Genomic DNA, 14,420 nt, shown 5'->3' with positions numbered 1-14,420 from the left:
CCATGCTCAGGATTTCCTGTCTGTTGTTCCCATCAAAGGTTTAGGGCAATGTATGTCGGCTGTGGAATACCGGGCTATCCTCAAGTACCGTTTAATGATACCCCTTTTCCCGGATGATGACCCGTGTCCTGTATGTCGGAAGTGTTGCTTGGATTCTTTTGGGGAGCATGCAGTACATTGCAAAGAATTACCGGGCTTTAAGTATCGACATGATTTAGTTCGAGATGTGCTGTATGATGTCCTTAAGCGAGCAGGGATCTCGGCAAAAAAGGAAGCTCCGGTGAACTTCTTGACTGATCCATTAGAAGGGAGATCTACGCTACGGCCCGCTGACATTCTTGTTTTTGGATGGGAAGGAGGGAAACACGCGTGTGTCGATTTGACAGGTGTGTCCCCCCTCGTTGGGCTAAGGGATCACGGGTTTGTGGCGGGACAGGCGATAACCAAGGCAGAGGCGGGCAAAGTAGCTAAACACGAAAAAGCTTGCATCAAGAATCAGCACGTGTTCGTCCCGTTCGCTTTCGATACATTCGGCGCTCTCGCCCCTGACGCGGTGCAGTTCCTAAAGCGGGTTCAACAGGTGGTAAGCAGTAACACCGCACATGTTAAGGGGCAGAATTTTGTGTTTAGCAGGGTAGGGTTTGCTATTCAGAAAGGGGTAGCGGCGCAGCTTGTTGCTCGTCTACCTACCATTAGTTTGTAATCGTATTGGATATTCTTGTATGTTTATATACTTATCTTGTTTATTTAAAAAAAAAAACCCATTTAAGTTAGTATTAGTTAGCGTCAAGTTTTAGTGTGCTAAATAAGTTAAGTCGTGATTGTTATATATTTATTATATGTTGTTATTTGCGGCTTAACAGGTGTTAACAATATTAAACGAGAGTGAACGAGTTAAAAAGAGATTCAACAGGTTAATGCGAGACTTGAAATGAAATAAAATCACTTAGATGGAAGCCGCGACATGCGGAAGAGGTTCTGGGTTCGGTCCGTGACCCGCTTGGCACATCGAAGCAAATGGCTGGTCAAGTGCCGAAGTAAAATAATTGTCAAAGTGAAGTTAATGGGCCATCAAATTACTTAACCATGTGGGTTGGGTTGTTTGGCGCTGACATGTTGATACATTGAAGGGGTAATTAATTGTTCCATGATCACACACATCATCAGACCTCACGTGGACTTGAGCCAACATAGGGAATCTTTTGGAGAGGAGACATTCACATATACTTGGACATGGACTTCAAAAGATGGATTAAAAAGAAAGTGGCGGCTAATGGACTGGGCTCGCAGACTTGTGGGGGCACAGCCATACACGGAAGGGGGAAAGGATTTTATATATAAATTGATTTATCCGTCCTAGCTCATCACCCTGGGAACTCTCTACGCAATTACAGGAACTATTGGATAAAGGATTTATACGTCCTAGCTCATCACCCTGGGGAGCACCAGTACTCTTTGTTAAGAAGAAGGATGGCACATTCCGAATGTGCATCGACTATCGTGAGCTGAACAAAGTTACCATCAAGAATGGTTACCCTCTCCTACGCATCGACGACCTGTTCGATCAGTTGCAAGGATCGAGCTACTATTCTAAGATTGACCTGCGATCAGGCTATCATCAGCTGAGAGTTCGTAATGAAGACATCTCCAAGACTGCGTTCAGAACTCGTTATGGTCATTACGAGTTCCTCGTCATGCCTTTTGGAATGACTAACGCACCTGCGGTTTTCATGGATCTCATGAACCGAGTGTGCAAGCCTTACCTCGACAAATTCGTGATTGTGTTTATCGACGACATCCTGATCTACTCGAAAAGTCAAGAAGAGCATGAACGACACCTACGCCTTATCCTCGAACTCTTACGCAATGAGCAGTTGTACGCCAAATTCTCGAAGTGTGACTTCTGGCTTCGAGAGGTCCATTTCCTTGGGCACGTGGTCAATAAGGACGGAATTCACGTCGACCCTGCTAAGATCGACTCGATAAAGAATTGGCCTACGCCCAAGACTCCAACCGAAGTTCGCCAATTCTTGGGATTAGCAGGATACTACCGCAGATTCATCAAAGGGTTCTCAAAGATTGCTCAACCCCTCACGACTCTCACTCAGAAAGGCATTGCTTACAAGTGGAATGAAGCTCAGGAGTCGGCCTTTCAAAGGCTAAAGGATAACCTCTGTAGTGCTCCTATTCTCTCGTTGCCTGAAGGCACTGACAACTTTGTGGTTTACTGCGATGCGTCTATCCATGGGCTCGGTTGCGTGTTGATGCAACGCGAGAAAGTGATTGCCTACGCTTCTCGACAACTTAAGACGCATGAAAGAAACTACACTACGCATGACTTGGAACTGGGAGCAGTAATTTTTGCTCTTAAGATATGGAGACACTACCTGTACGGTACCAAGTGCACTATCTACACCGATCACAGGAGTCTGGAGCATATCTTTAGGCAAAAGGAATTAAACATGCGACAACGTCGATGGGTCGAACTCTTGAATGACTACGAATGCGCCATCAAGTACCAACCGGGCAAGGCCAATGTCGTGGCAGATGCCCTCAGCCGAAAGGACACTATACCAAAGCGCGTGCGAGCATTGCAACTTACTATCCAGTCTAGCCTCCCTACTCAGATTCGAAATGCTCAAGTTGAAGCATTGAAACCGGAAAACATCAGGGCTGAGTCCCTGCGAGGATCGAGACAGCGACTAGAACAGAAAGAAGATGGCGCTTACTATGTAACAGGGCGCATTTGGGTTCCACTCTATGGAGATTTACGTGAACTCGTGATGGACGAAGCCCACAAGTCCCGCTACTCAGTATATCCTGGCTCGGATAAGATGTACCACGACTTGAGGACTACATACTGGTGGCCTGGCATGAAGGCCCACATAGCAACATATGTCAGCAAATGTTTAACTTGCGCAAGGGTTAAGACAGAGTATCAAAAACCAGCAGGCCTACTCCAACAACCAGAAATCCCGAAATGGAAATGGGAGCAAATTTCCATGGATTTTGTTACAGGGCTACCTAGGTCTCAACACGGAAATGACACTATTTGGGTAATAGTGGATCGATTGACCAAGTCCGCACACTTTTTGGCTATTAAGGAAACAGACAAGTTTTCTACCTTGGCGGAAGTTTACCTAAAGGAAGTAGTTTCGAGGCACGGGGTGCCAACCTCCATTATTTCCGACCGAGACGCTCGTTTTACTTCGTAATTGTGGCAAGCTATGCACAAATCCTTTGACTCACGTTTGGACATGAGCACTGCTTATCACCCGCAAACGGATGGACAGTCCGAACGCACCATCCAAACCCTAGAAGACATGCTTAGAGCATGTGTGATCGATTTTGGCAAGAATTGGGAGAAGCATCTACCGCTAGTGGAATTCTCCTACAATAACAGCTACCACACTAGCATTCAGGCAGCACCTTTTGAGGCATTGTACGGTCGTAAATGCCGATCACCTCTCTGCTGGGCGGAAATCGGTGATAGTCAAATCACGGGCCCAGAGATGGTGGTAGATACAACGGAAAAGATTGCCCAGATCAGACAACGCATGGCGGCAGCTCGTGACCGTCAGAAAGACTACGCTGATAAGCGCAGGAAACCACTAGAATTCCAGGTCGGTGACCGGGTTCTACTTAAAGTCTCACCCTGGAAGGGTGTGGTACGCTTTGGTAAACGGGGCAAGCTTAATCCGCGATATATTGGACCATTCGAAATTACCGAGAGAATCGGTAAGGTTGCTTATAGATTGAATCTGCCTGAAGAACTGAGTGCGGTGCACAACGTCTTTCACGTGTCTAATCTGAAGAAGTGTCTGTCAGATGAAACACTCGTAATTCCTTTTAAGGAACTAACTATCGACGAACAGCTACACTTTACTGAGGAACCGATTGAGATCACGGATCGAGAGATCAAAACCCTCAAACGTAGCCAGATACCTCTTGTACGAGTCCGTTGGAACCCGCGACGTGGCCCAGAGTTTACCTGGGAGCGGGAAGACCAGATGAAGCACAAGTATCCCCAGTTGTTCCCAAATGAAAACCCCAGCACTGAAGCTACAACCGAATTTCGGGACGAAATTCCAAACTAACGGGGGGATGATGTGACACCCCGTTGAACCGTTCTCACTTATACTAGCTTGATAGTGACTGCCTTAACTTTCGGGACGAAAGTTCTTAAAACTTGGGGATAATGTGACACTTCGGGTTTTCCCGGGCAACCTTCTTGATGTAACATTGCGTGTACGTATATTATTAAATGAAAACTATGAATTATCGGTTATTAGGTGTTGTATGTATGTATATTATATGTATGTGTGTGTTACAAGTGAGCCGAGACCCCAAGGATCCGACTCGAGACCACTCCCGGTCTCGAGTGAACAGTAACAAGCGGGCCGGTTGGGCCATGCAACCGAGAAGCCCATTCGGGAGCCCTCAACCCACTCGAGACGGGTATAAAACCCTTGAGGGTGACCAACCTTTACCATTTTTGCAAACACTCTCCCTCATTTCACTCTCACACTCTCTACCTCTCCCTCACTAAAACCCTAGCAACATCATCACAAACCTCCTCCCATCTCCTTCTCTCGGATTCAACCAAGGACTCTCGGTTCTAGCTCATCATTCTCAATTTGAAGCTTGTTCATCATAATCTCACACCTTAAGTCTAGCCGGTTAGTATCTCTTTTGGTTGAATGTTTAAAGATTGTTGTTGTGTATGATGGTTATGTAAAGATGCTTGTTTGATGATATGAGTAACATGTTTTGCTTGATTAACCATGCTCCTTCATGTTTTGTATGTGAACGGTTGGGTAAAAAGAGGATTAGAACCATTCGGATTATGTGAAGTGTTAGAGTGATCCTTCTATCTTAGCTATTTTGCTCATAATTGCTTGGTTGTGTTATCCGATTTTGTTAAGATGAGTTGTTAAATGGCTATGTTATCCGATTGATGTTAGATGTTTCTGGAAAAAGCAGTTCCGCTCTTCTCTCTCCGATTTGCTCCCTTTGAATAATTTAAATGAATGGTTAGATGGTTTTGATACCGAATGATATGCATAACTGAAAATGAATGTTTGAATCTTAGTAAATGTGATTGCTTGATAATATGATGAATAATATGAAGAACAATATGAATGTCACAAAAATATTTGAAAATCATGTTATTTGATCCATTTTGGTTGATAACCGGACAAGAAAACATGTTGGTGGAATGTTATTGGTTAGTACACATTATCACAAATATGAAATTCTATTGGCTAGTACATTGGACAGGTTCTAGAAGGATTCTGGTGCACGTAACTGTGGTTGCGAGTCGGAACCCTTGGTTGCGACTCGAGACCAAAGCATGATGACTCGAGACGGACTTCAGGGACTCGAGACCGACTAAGTCTCGACTTGAGACGACATGATCTCGACTCGAGACTGGGCTTGAGACTCCTGAGATTGCGACTCGCAAGCAGCACACTCGAGACCAAAACGTGATTCTTCGAGATCTCCCGGTTGCGACTCGAGACCGTGTATTCTCGAGTCGAGACCCCCCTTGTCTCGACTGGGCTGCCTACGTGTTATTGGGCCACGACTTGTTGGGCTATCTGTTGACTGGGCTACATGTGTTTCTGTTACTGTTTGTTTGTGAATATGTTAGGGCAGGCCCAATAACCCAACTGTTTGAATGTATGCATGCTAAGTGTGTCTCTACGTGTTTGCTATACGTGATTACTTGTACCCCAACTTGACCTATATTTGGTAACCATGCTAGGATGTGGTGACCAACGTGATTGACCCGGGTATTTAATCTACCGAGCAACCCAAGGTGAGTTCACAACCTAAAGCATGCGTTCCCGGTGGTTTGGGAAACGGAACTAAAAACAACACTATCCCCTTATGAGGGACACAACTTACTTTTCTTCCCTGGTTATTGGGAACCTTTAGTTAATTACTGTTTATACGGATTGCAACAAATGGCACTAAACGAAACTCTATCACTCAAGTCCCTACTACATAATACCGATTAGTCGTCGGGGCCAGGCGAACGGGTTATTAGTTGATAGCGCTATTTAGGTCTTACCAACCTCACACCGTGCCATGGTATGGGATCGGTCGTGAACTAATGTACTCAGGCATCCGTCAATGATGATAGAACATTGACATCGGGGCATCCTGCGGAAACGCAACGGTTACCTAGTGTTCGGTATTGGAAAAACAGTTTAGTCGCTAACTTTTGGGATAGCTCCCCATGGCATGTATAAACGGATGAATTAACTGGTGAAACAAGTTTTTGGTAATTAAAACTGGACAACTAGTGAACTCGCTCAACATTATTGTTGACACCTTACTGCATGCTTTGCAGGTAACCAGTGACTGAGGAGCTTGCTGCTTGGGGATGTGTAGTGTTCGTCCACCCCTGTGTTGGGTGTTAATTAAACATGAACTATGAACCTTGTTTTAAACTGTTTTACTTATGCTTCCGCTACTTACTACCGTTTGAACTTAAAACTTTAAGCTCTGAACATGATATTTGCTAGTCGTATGGTTAGTAAGTATTACTATGGTTATTAATTCAATTATTCAGTATAATTGGTGGCTGGATCCTGGTCAGTCACGCCCTCAAGCGGATGGTACTCCGCAGGTGGAAATTGGGGGTGTGACAGATACAATACCCTACTTACGCTATCTACGTAGTTTAATTAGGTTTTTGATTGACTCTGATGACAGTCATCAAAATGGCGCCATTGCCGGGGAATGAGTGCGCTTATTGTTTTTCTAGTTTAAAAAAAATATACAAAACAAAATAAAAAAAATACAAAAAAAAATACAAAACAAAAACCCAAAAATATTTCTCTTTTACTCTGTATTATTTATTTTTGTTTAGTTCGGTATTACGCTTGGGTGTCCTGTTTGAGTGTGTACAGGTGAATTCTTCAAAACATGGATAAAGCTCATCAGATCAAGATTCAGTCAGAACTGTCCATACTCAATCTCCATTTGGACGGCGATGATTTGAACATCACTTGTAGAGAGTAACCCGAGTTTTTACTAAACGCGGCCACGAAAGAAATGCTATACGGTCACATTGGAATATTCACGAGGATCTTACTTCTTTAACCAGGGGAGTCTGTTCCAATCTTTTGTACATATAATTTTTTTTTCTTTTATCTTTGAGTCGTAGTTTCCTTCCACATTGAGGACAACGCAGGAATTAAGTGTGGGGAGGGGAGACTAGTGTCTAGTTGTGTCGTAAAAAAAATTGAAAAAAATCAAAAATCCAAAAAAATTGAAAAAATAGAAAATGTTTTGAGAAAATTTTTGCAATAAAATGGAAGATGATAGGTATAATTGGATCGTTGGCATTTAATTATTATATGTCGAAGATAATGAAACAGCTAATCACGCGTCTAACTTAGAATATGTAGGTAGGCCCAGCCAGTTGAAAAGTTTCTTAGGAATGATATAATATACCAAAAATTAGGAATCTTGTGGGTTCTCACCTTAGGAGCTGTGGCAAAACTGAAACTGTAGAGAGTATAAGGGGTACGTCATAAATAAAAAACTTATAAGTTTTTCCGATTAAATTGACATACCTGTTTCTTTTTGTGAAAACAAATCCGAAACTGTGTGGCGCCCGAAAAAAAAATCCATCCATTCATTTGAGCATATGTTGAAAAAAAAAGAGAAAAACAAAGCCTATGGTATTGCCGCGGGGATAGCGACTCATGCGGTATATACCCTCTAGGTGGAGTTATAAAAAAATGTGAAGTTTATGACATTAACCATGGGGATGGTGACTCGTGTGGCGTATGTCCGCTAAACTGATCATAAGCAAAAGCATGTAAAGCTCGCAATATCATCCATCTATCCATCAAAAGTTTAATCGGAATAGCATAAAGGTTTTTTATATAAGACGGTGGATTATAAATTTTTTAGCCTTATAAGCTTGAAACGGGATTAGGTGGCGTTGTAGTCTTTTGAGTGTGAGATCCATAGATAACTATAAATTAATTGAACATAAATGAATCGTGAATAAGGGCTCGGAAGCTGGCGGTTGGGTTTAAGTGGACCGTATACTTGCTGTAACACCCCGTGTTTTCGAATGTCAAAATCAAAGTCAAAGTCCAAGTCAACTTTGACTTTCTTTGACTGTAGATAGTCTATTTTATGTTTTAGTTGTATTCTGTGGAGTAAGTGCTGTAATCAGAAAGAATCGAAGTAATCGAATGTTTAATCAATGCGACCGATTTACGACTGTGAATAGTAGGAAGTAACAATGCGATAAAGTTAATCAATCAATAATCAAGTTAATCGATTCATCAATCAAACTCGAGACTCGAATTATGCGAATTTTGGTATGGTTATACGTGTGTGTGTGCCTTATGTGTTACTTATGCGTGTTTACTTTATGTTTGGTGTGGTATTCAAGCGAATCAGTCGAAAATCGAATCGAAACTCGAAAGCCAATCAAACTCAATCAAAACCGACATCGAAACGTGACTTATAGAAGATTGTATGTTAGATATAGTAGTTGGGACTGAAAGTAATTTGACTAGGAACTATATCGCATTCGTGCCATCGTCCATCGAAATCGAAACATCGAAAACCGTCGCGAAATACTCAAGAGGGGTTGCTGATCGAACAGGAAACATCCTGATCGAACAGGCCAGCCGATCGGCTAGCACCCTCCTGGCCGATCGAGCAGCCCATTCGATCGGAGCTCCTGGCCGATCGGCTGACACTTTCCTCTTTTGGAGCCTATAAATAGCCCTGTCATTGTCACCCTTACTATTTTTGGAAAGCTCTGACCGAACCAGCCTTCTTCTTCTTCGACTTTTCTAAGATTTCTCTCAACTCCGGTAAGTTTTCACGCTAATTCTTGTACGTTTTTTATCACTACATGATTCTACACCTTTCTATCTTTCAAAACTTGATTTCTAACCGTGAAATCACCAAGATCTAAGTGTTCTTGGGTGATGTCATCATGGTGTTCTTGAAGAACATCATGATTTGGCCTCATTCAACCGTGAATAGCTTAGATCTGACCGATTTCCACATAAACAACCTAAGATTTGCAAGAATCTTAACATTTTCACGAAAGGATTTCCAACTTTCTTCAACTCCTTTACACTCGAAACCTTAAAACTAACAGAAACGGAGCTCGAACCGACTAACTAATCACTCTAACAGTTAGGAGGTTCAAGATTCGGATTCTATCTACGAGGTTCACCGATTTCGGGTTAAACACCAAACTACCATTCCGAACAAGTTCACCGGCCGGACTTGGGTGATTCCTGTCCGAACCGGTGAAGCAAGTAAGAACCCACGTTCAATGGTTTAACTCATTATCAAAATACCTCAAGATCATATCAAAACAACCAAAACAGCCAAGTGATATACGACAGGCCGACCAGGTCAGAAATGCTGGCCGAACGGCTAGACTGTTCAAACGAACATCCCAGCCGATCGAACATACCAGCCGATCGACCGGGCCAGCCGATCGGCTAGCACATGGTCTCACACTTTTCAAACTTTATGAAGCATGCTATTGACGAAGTGATGTTCGATCGAATATGCTACTCGACTGGTAAACATTACTCCTCGAATCATGAGATACTATGCTTCAACACTTGACCAATTTTACAACTCGCTCGTAGTAGGGGATGCCAGCCGATCGAACAGGCTGTTCGATTGAGCGACATCCTGTTGAGAACTACTTCTGAAGTTCCTAGCCGATCGGTTAAGCCGGCCGATCGAACGGACCGTTCGATCGATCGACCTGAAAGGTAAGAACACTTTAGTGTTCTCATATACTACAACAGAAACTTCAAAAGTTCAAACCATCATACACAAACACACCAGAGGAAGAAACAATCCACTCGAATGGTCCAGCCGATTGTGACAACCCGAACTTTCAAGGTTAGTGTCATCTAACCTCGTAAATTTTAATCTTGTATTACCCCTCTTACATTACGTTTTATTACACGTCGCGGTGAATCTATAAGTAAACGAGAATCGTTGCTCGCATGCTTGGGCCGCACTTGTTTGTTCACCAATCCGGGCCGCACACACACAAAGTATTCTGTACTGGTTACACGAGCCCAATTTGAAAACCAAAGCCCAAACTGGACTCACCCTATGATTTGAATGTGCAAATCGGCTTAGTATAGCCCAAGTACATTGGCTTAGCTTATAATTATCCATAGTTTACGTTTAATTAACGCAATCGTATCTGAAACCCTAAAACCCTACACTCCTTTAAAATAAGCGACGGCAGTAAACCCCTTCCCCCCCCCCCATCGAAGCTTTTCTACTTTCAAGACAACCTCTCTTTTGTGTCTCTGCATTTACTCGGTATGTGAGCTAGTATTTTGGGTGATTACATGCTATATGTGTTCATGTTGGTTACTATATGTGCTAATTGATAAAGAGGTCCAATAGAATTTTAGGTGGTGTCTTGATGAGAGGGGACAACATTGATTTAGTAATATGGTGGCTCATGTGCATGGGTAACCTTGGTTTCATCAAACCATGTGAACACACACTAATCATGTTGTCAGTTTATTATATGTGTTCATGTTGATTACTATATGTGCTAGTGGGTAAGGGGGTCCAATGAGATATTGACTAGATATATATAAGTGTCGGCCAAGTGTAAACATTACATATTGAATTGAAAATTCAATGGGGAATGAAGTGTTGGAGGCATGTGGTTGGTTCTAGTGGGCGGCACATACATATGCACTTCATGGGTTGGGCCGAAATTCTTAACAGGACACATGGGGGATATTGTACACATGGGTGGAGATGACACCACTAAAAATATCTTGAATATGATAGGGCCGCATATAATTGTTTATTTGTTGATGTCATTGGATGCTTAGATTACATGTGTGTGTGATATAGATTATCAAGGATCATTCAATGTGATGGGATGTATGTGTCAGATGGTACATGTGAGTAAATGAATTAGGAATGATAAAATAAGACAATAATTGTTGTGTGTCATGAATTAGTACTACAATGGTTAGGATCATGGAGCTATCTTTGAACGGATAACCTGAATGGTTGGGCGGCTACGCATAAGTGAAACCAACAGGGCCGGAACAATTACATAATATGGCTGGGGTTGGGCCAGCCATGCTGGGCCGGGTAACTTACCAAGGCATGACCACGGGAAGGGTTAATATATGGGGTAATGCATGTATTGAATGGAAATGTTGAAATAATATGGATATACAGTAATAGTTGGAATATATATATATATATACTGAAATGTACACAGACTACTAATGCATGTGTTGATGTAATATACATATTGTAAACATGAGAAAACACGTGTTTATTAAAGGTAGTTGAAGAGTGTATACATGGATTATTTATGTGTGCACAGGACATGTTGAGCAATACAAGAATCAAGAGCATAATATATATATATGTATCTATGGGAATTTGTTGTGATTAACAATGTGATTAAATTAAATGCAAACTGATTGTGACCAACATGTGAATATTATAGGCTTAAACTAACTGAGTGTGATCGAGTAACTGGTTCTACCGAGCAAACCCAAGGTGAGTTCACTACATTCGAGCATGCGTCCCAGTGGTTGGGGACAGTCGGTGGGTATTCCATGGGGGGATAAGATTTGGGTGAAAACGGGTATATTGGTTAATAATCTCACCTATCATCTTTTGTAAGTCCCTCATCGGGTATTAGTTAGTAGCGCTACTTAGGTTTGGCACCCTCACCCCGTGCCTGTAGAGGACGGAGGTGAACTAATGACCCAGTCTGGCCCAGTACTAGATAGGAGTACGTGGGAAGGGCAGTCGTGTATTACAGGAGCCGTCATTGTTCGGAAATGAGATATTAACAATATTACTTGCATTGGTTATTGAACTGTTTTATATTCAACGGGTAACAAACGTTTTCTAAAACTGTGAACTCGCCAGCTTTGTCTGATACACGTGTTACATGCTCGCAGGTCCTTAGGTACTTGGAATGCAGGAACTTGCTGGCTGGAGGGCACGAGTGGTCATGGTTACATTGTTGAGTTATTCAACAGACATTTATCTACTTTGGTTGTGTGAAACATGTACTTTGTGATACGCTAATGCTTCCGCTGAACTTATGGTTTTTGAAAAACTTATGTTTGGAATTTCAGTATTATTAAGTAATGGCATTTTATTTCAAACTTGTGATTCAATGTAATTGGTGGCTCATTACTAGTCGTCACACGCTTAACAGGGATACTCCCTAGTTGGTAATTTGGGGGTGTGACAGTTTGGTATCAGAGCCACTGGTTATAGTGAATTTGGTTTTAAAAATGATTCATAAAACCAGACTATAACTGAACTGATACGACATTGACCATGACACTCAGCTCCAGGCAGCAAGGTTCGTCTCTTGTTTATTATTACATAGCATAGTTAGTACATACTCATGATTAGTATCACACTCGAACGCACACTTGATATGACAATACGAATTACTATGCTATCTGTTTATGCTACGTGTTTTAAGAATGGGACTCTACTTGAACTTACATGCTCTATGTTGTGATGTCGTCGGTCGAACTGCCTGAATTTGGGGAAACTTTTAACAAGAGTAGGGAGGAACTGAGATAAGCATGCAAATCGGGTTATTATTATGGGTGCACACATAATAACAACGTGGGGTGCATGTGAGTCCCAGTGAATCTCGACTAGTGTGAAAAGGAATCCCACGTTGATAGTCAATCTTATATTAGAACCTCGAAAACTGTGAATACTATAGCAATACTTGACATCCGCTTGAAATGGTCTGTTAATTCGTTCCTTCTTCCCATACTTGTAGAATCATGAACGGACGTGGTGGAGGTCGTCGTGGTGGACGTAACGGAGGCCGTGGTGGTGGGCGTGGTGAAATCCATATGACCCAAGCTGAGCTAGAAGCATTACTCAACGCTCAGGTGGCTGCAGCCTTGGCAGCTTATCAGGCTGGTATGACATGTACCAGACATTCCTTTCCTTTGAATAGTAAACTTGAGTCTTACTTGTTGGTATATTTTCTCTCGTTAATAGGTCAGCCGGCGCCTCAAAACCAGCCTCACCCACCGGTCTGCACTTTTAAAACTTTCATGGATTGCAAGCCACAGACCTTCAGTGGCACTGAAGGGGCTGTGGGACTTATACGCTGGTTCGAAAAGGCAGAGTCAGTGTTTGCGATATGTAACTGCCCAGCTGGGGATAGAGTAAAGTTTGCAGCAGGCACGCTTCAGGATGGTGCCTTGACCTGGTGGAATGCCCAGGTCCAACTGCTAGGTATTGAGGCGGCGAACGCCACTACGTGGGATGATTTTAAAGAACTGATGAGGGAGGAATACTGTCCTCGAGATGAAATAGCGAAGTTAGAGAATGAGTACTATCATCTGACAATGGTGGGGTCTGAAATCGAGGCGTATGTGAAGCGGTCATATGAGCTAGCTGATTTGTGTCCAAACTTGTCCCGACCCATGCCACGAAGAATTGAGCTGTTTATTAAGGGGTTACCTCCACGGGTGAAGGGTTTAGTTACAGCAGCGAACCTCAATAACCTAACCCAGATTGTTAGGTTGGCACATAAAATCGTTGACCAGGAGGTGGAGAGCGACTCATTGCCACCTCGTATTTCTAGCACTACCACAGCTGCCACTACTTCCACTACATCTGCTGCTGATGGCAAACGTAAGTGGAACGATACGGACAAGGGGTCCAATTCTGCACAGCCTCAGAAGAAGACGGATACTGGCAGCACCCGCAGTTCCAGTCAGACAGCATCAGTGAATCAGAACGCGAGTAACAAATCGGGGCAGGGATCATATGCGGGGAAGCTACCCTTGTGCAGCAAGTGTAATTATCATCACAAGGGACAGTGTGCTCGGGTTTGTCATCGATGTAATCGACCAGGGCATATGGCTAGGGATTGTAGGGCCACTTTTCCAGCTCAGCAGCAGCCGTCACAGCAGATGGGTAAGCAACAATCTCAACAAAATCAGGGTACTCAGAGAGGGTGTTATCAGTGTGGGGCCGATGGGCACTTCAAGCGAGACTGTCCTCAGCTGAAGCAGAACACAGGGGGTGGTAATGGGAACAACAATGCGGGGAACAATGCGGGTAATGTCGCGCGTGGGCGCGGGTTTGTGTTGGGGGCTGGTGAAGCACGGAACGACGGCAACGTGGTTACGGGTACGTTTTCAGTGAACGGTGTTATTGCTTCTATTTTATTTGATTCTGGTGCCGACTGGAGTTACGTGTCTTTGGAATTTAGTTCTCAGTTAGGGTTAAGTCCTACACTTCTCGTAATGAAACACATAGTAGAAATCGCAAATGGTAAAACAATCGAAGCTACACATGTTCTACTTGGGTGTAAAATCGATCTTCTGGGTCAAGTATTCGACATTGACTTA

This window comes from Helianthus annuus, chromosome 15 (assembly GCF_002127325.2).
Source record: "Helianthus annuus cultivar XRQ/B chromosome 15, HanXRQr2.0-SUNRISE, whole genome shotgun sequence".
Taxonomy (NCBI): domain Eukaryota; kingdom Viridiplantae; phylum Streptophyta; class Magnoliopsida; order Asterales; family Asteraceae; genus Helianthus; species Helianthus annuus.
The sequence above is the reverse complement of the archived record's forward strand: the minus strand, read 5'-3'. Positions refer to the sequence as shown.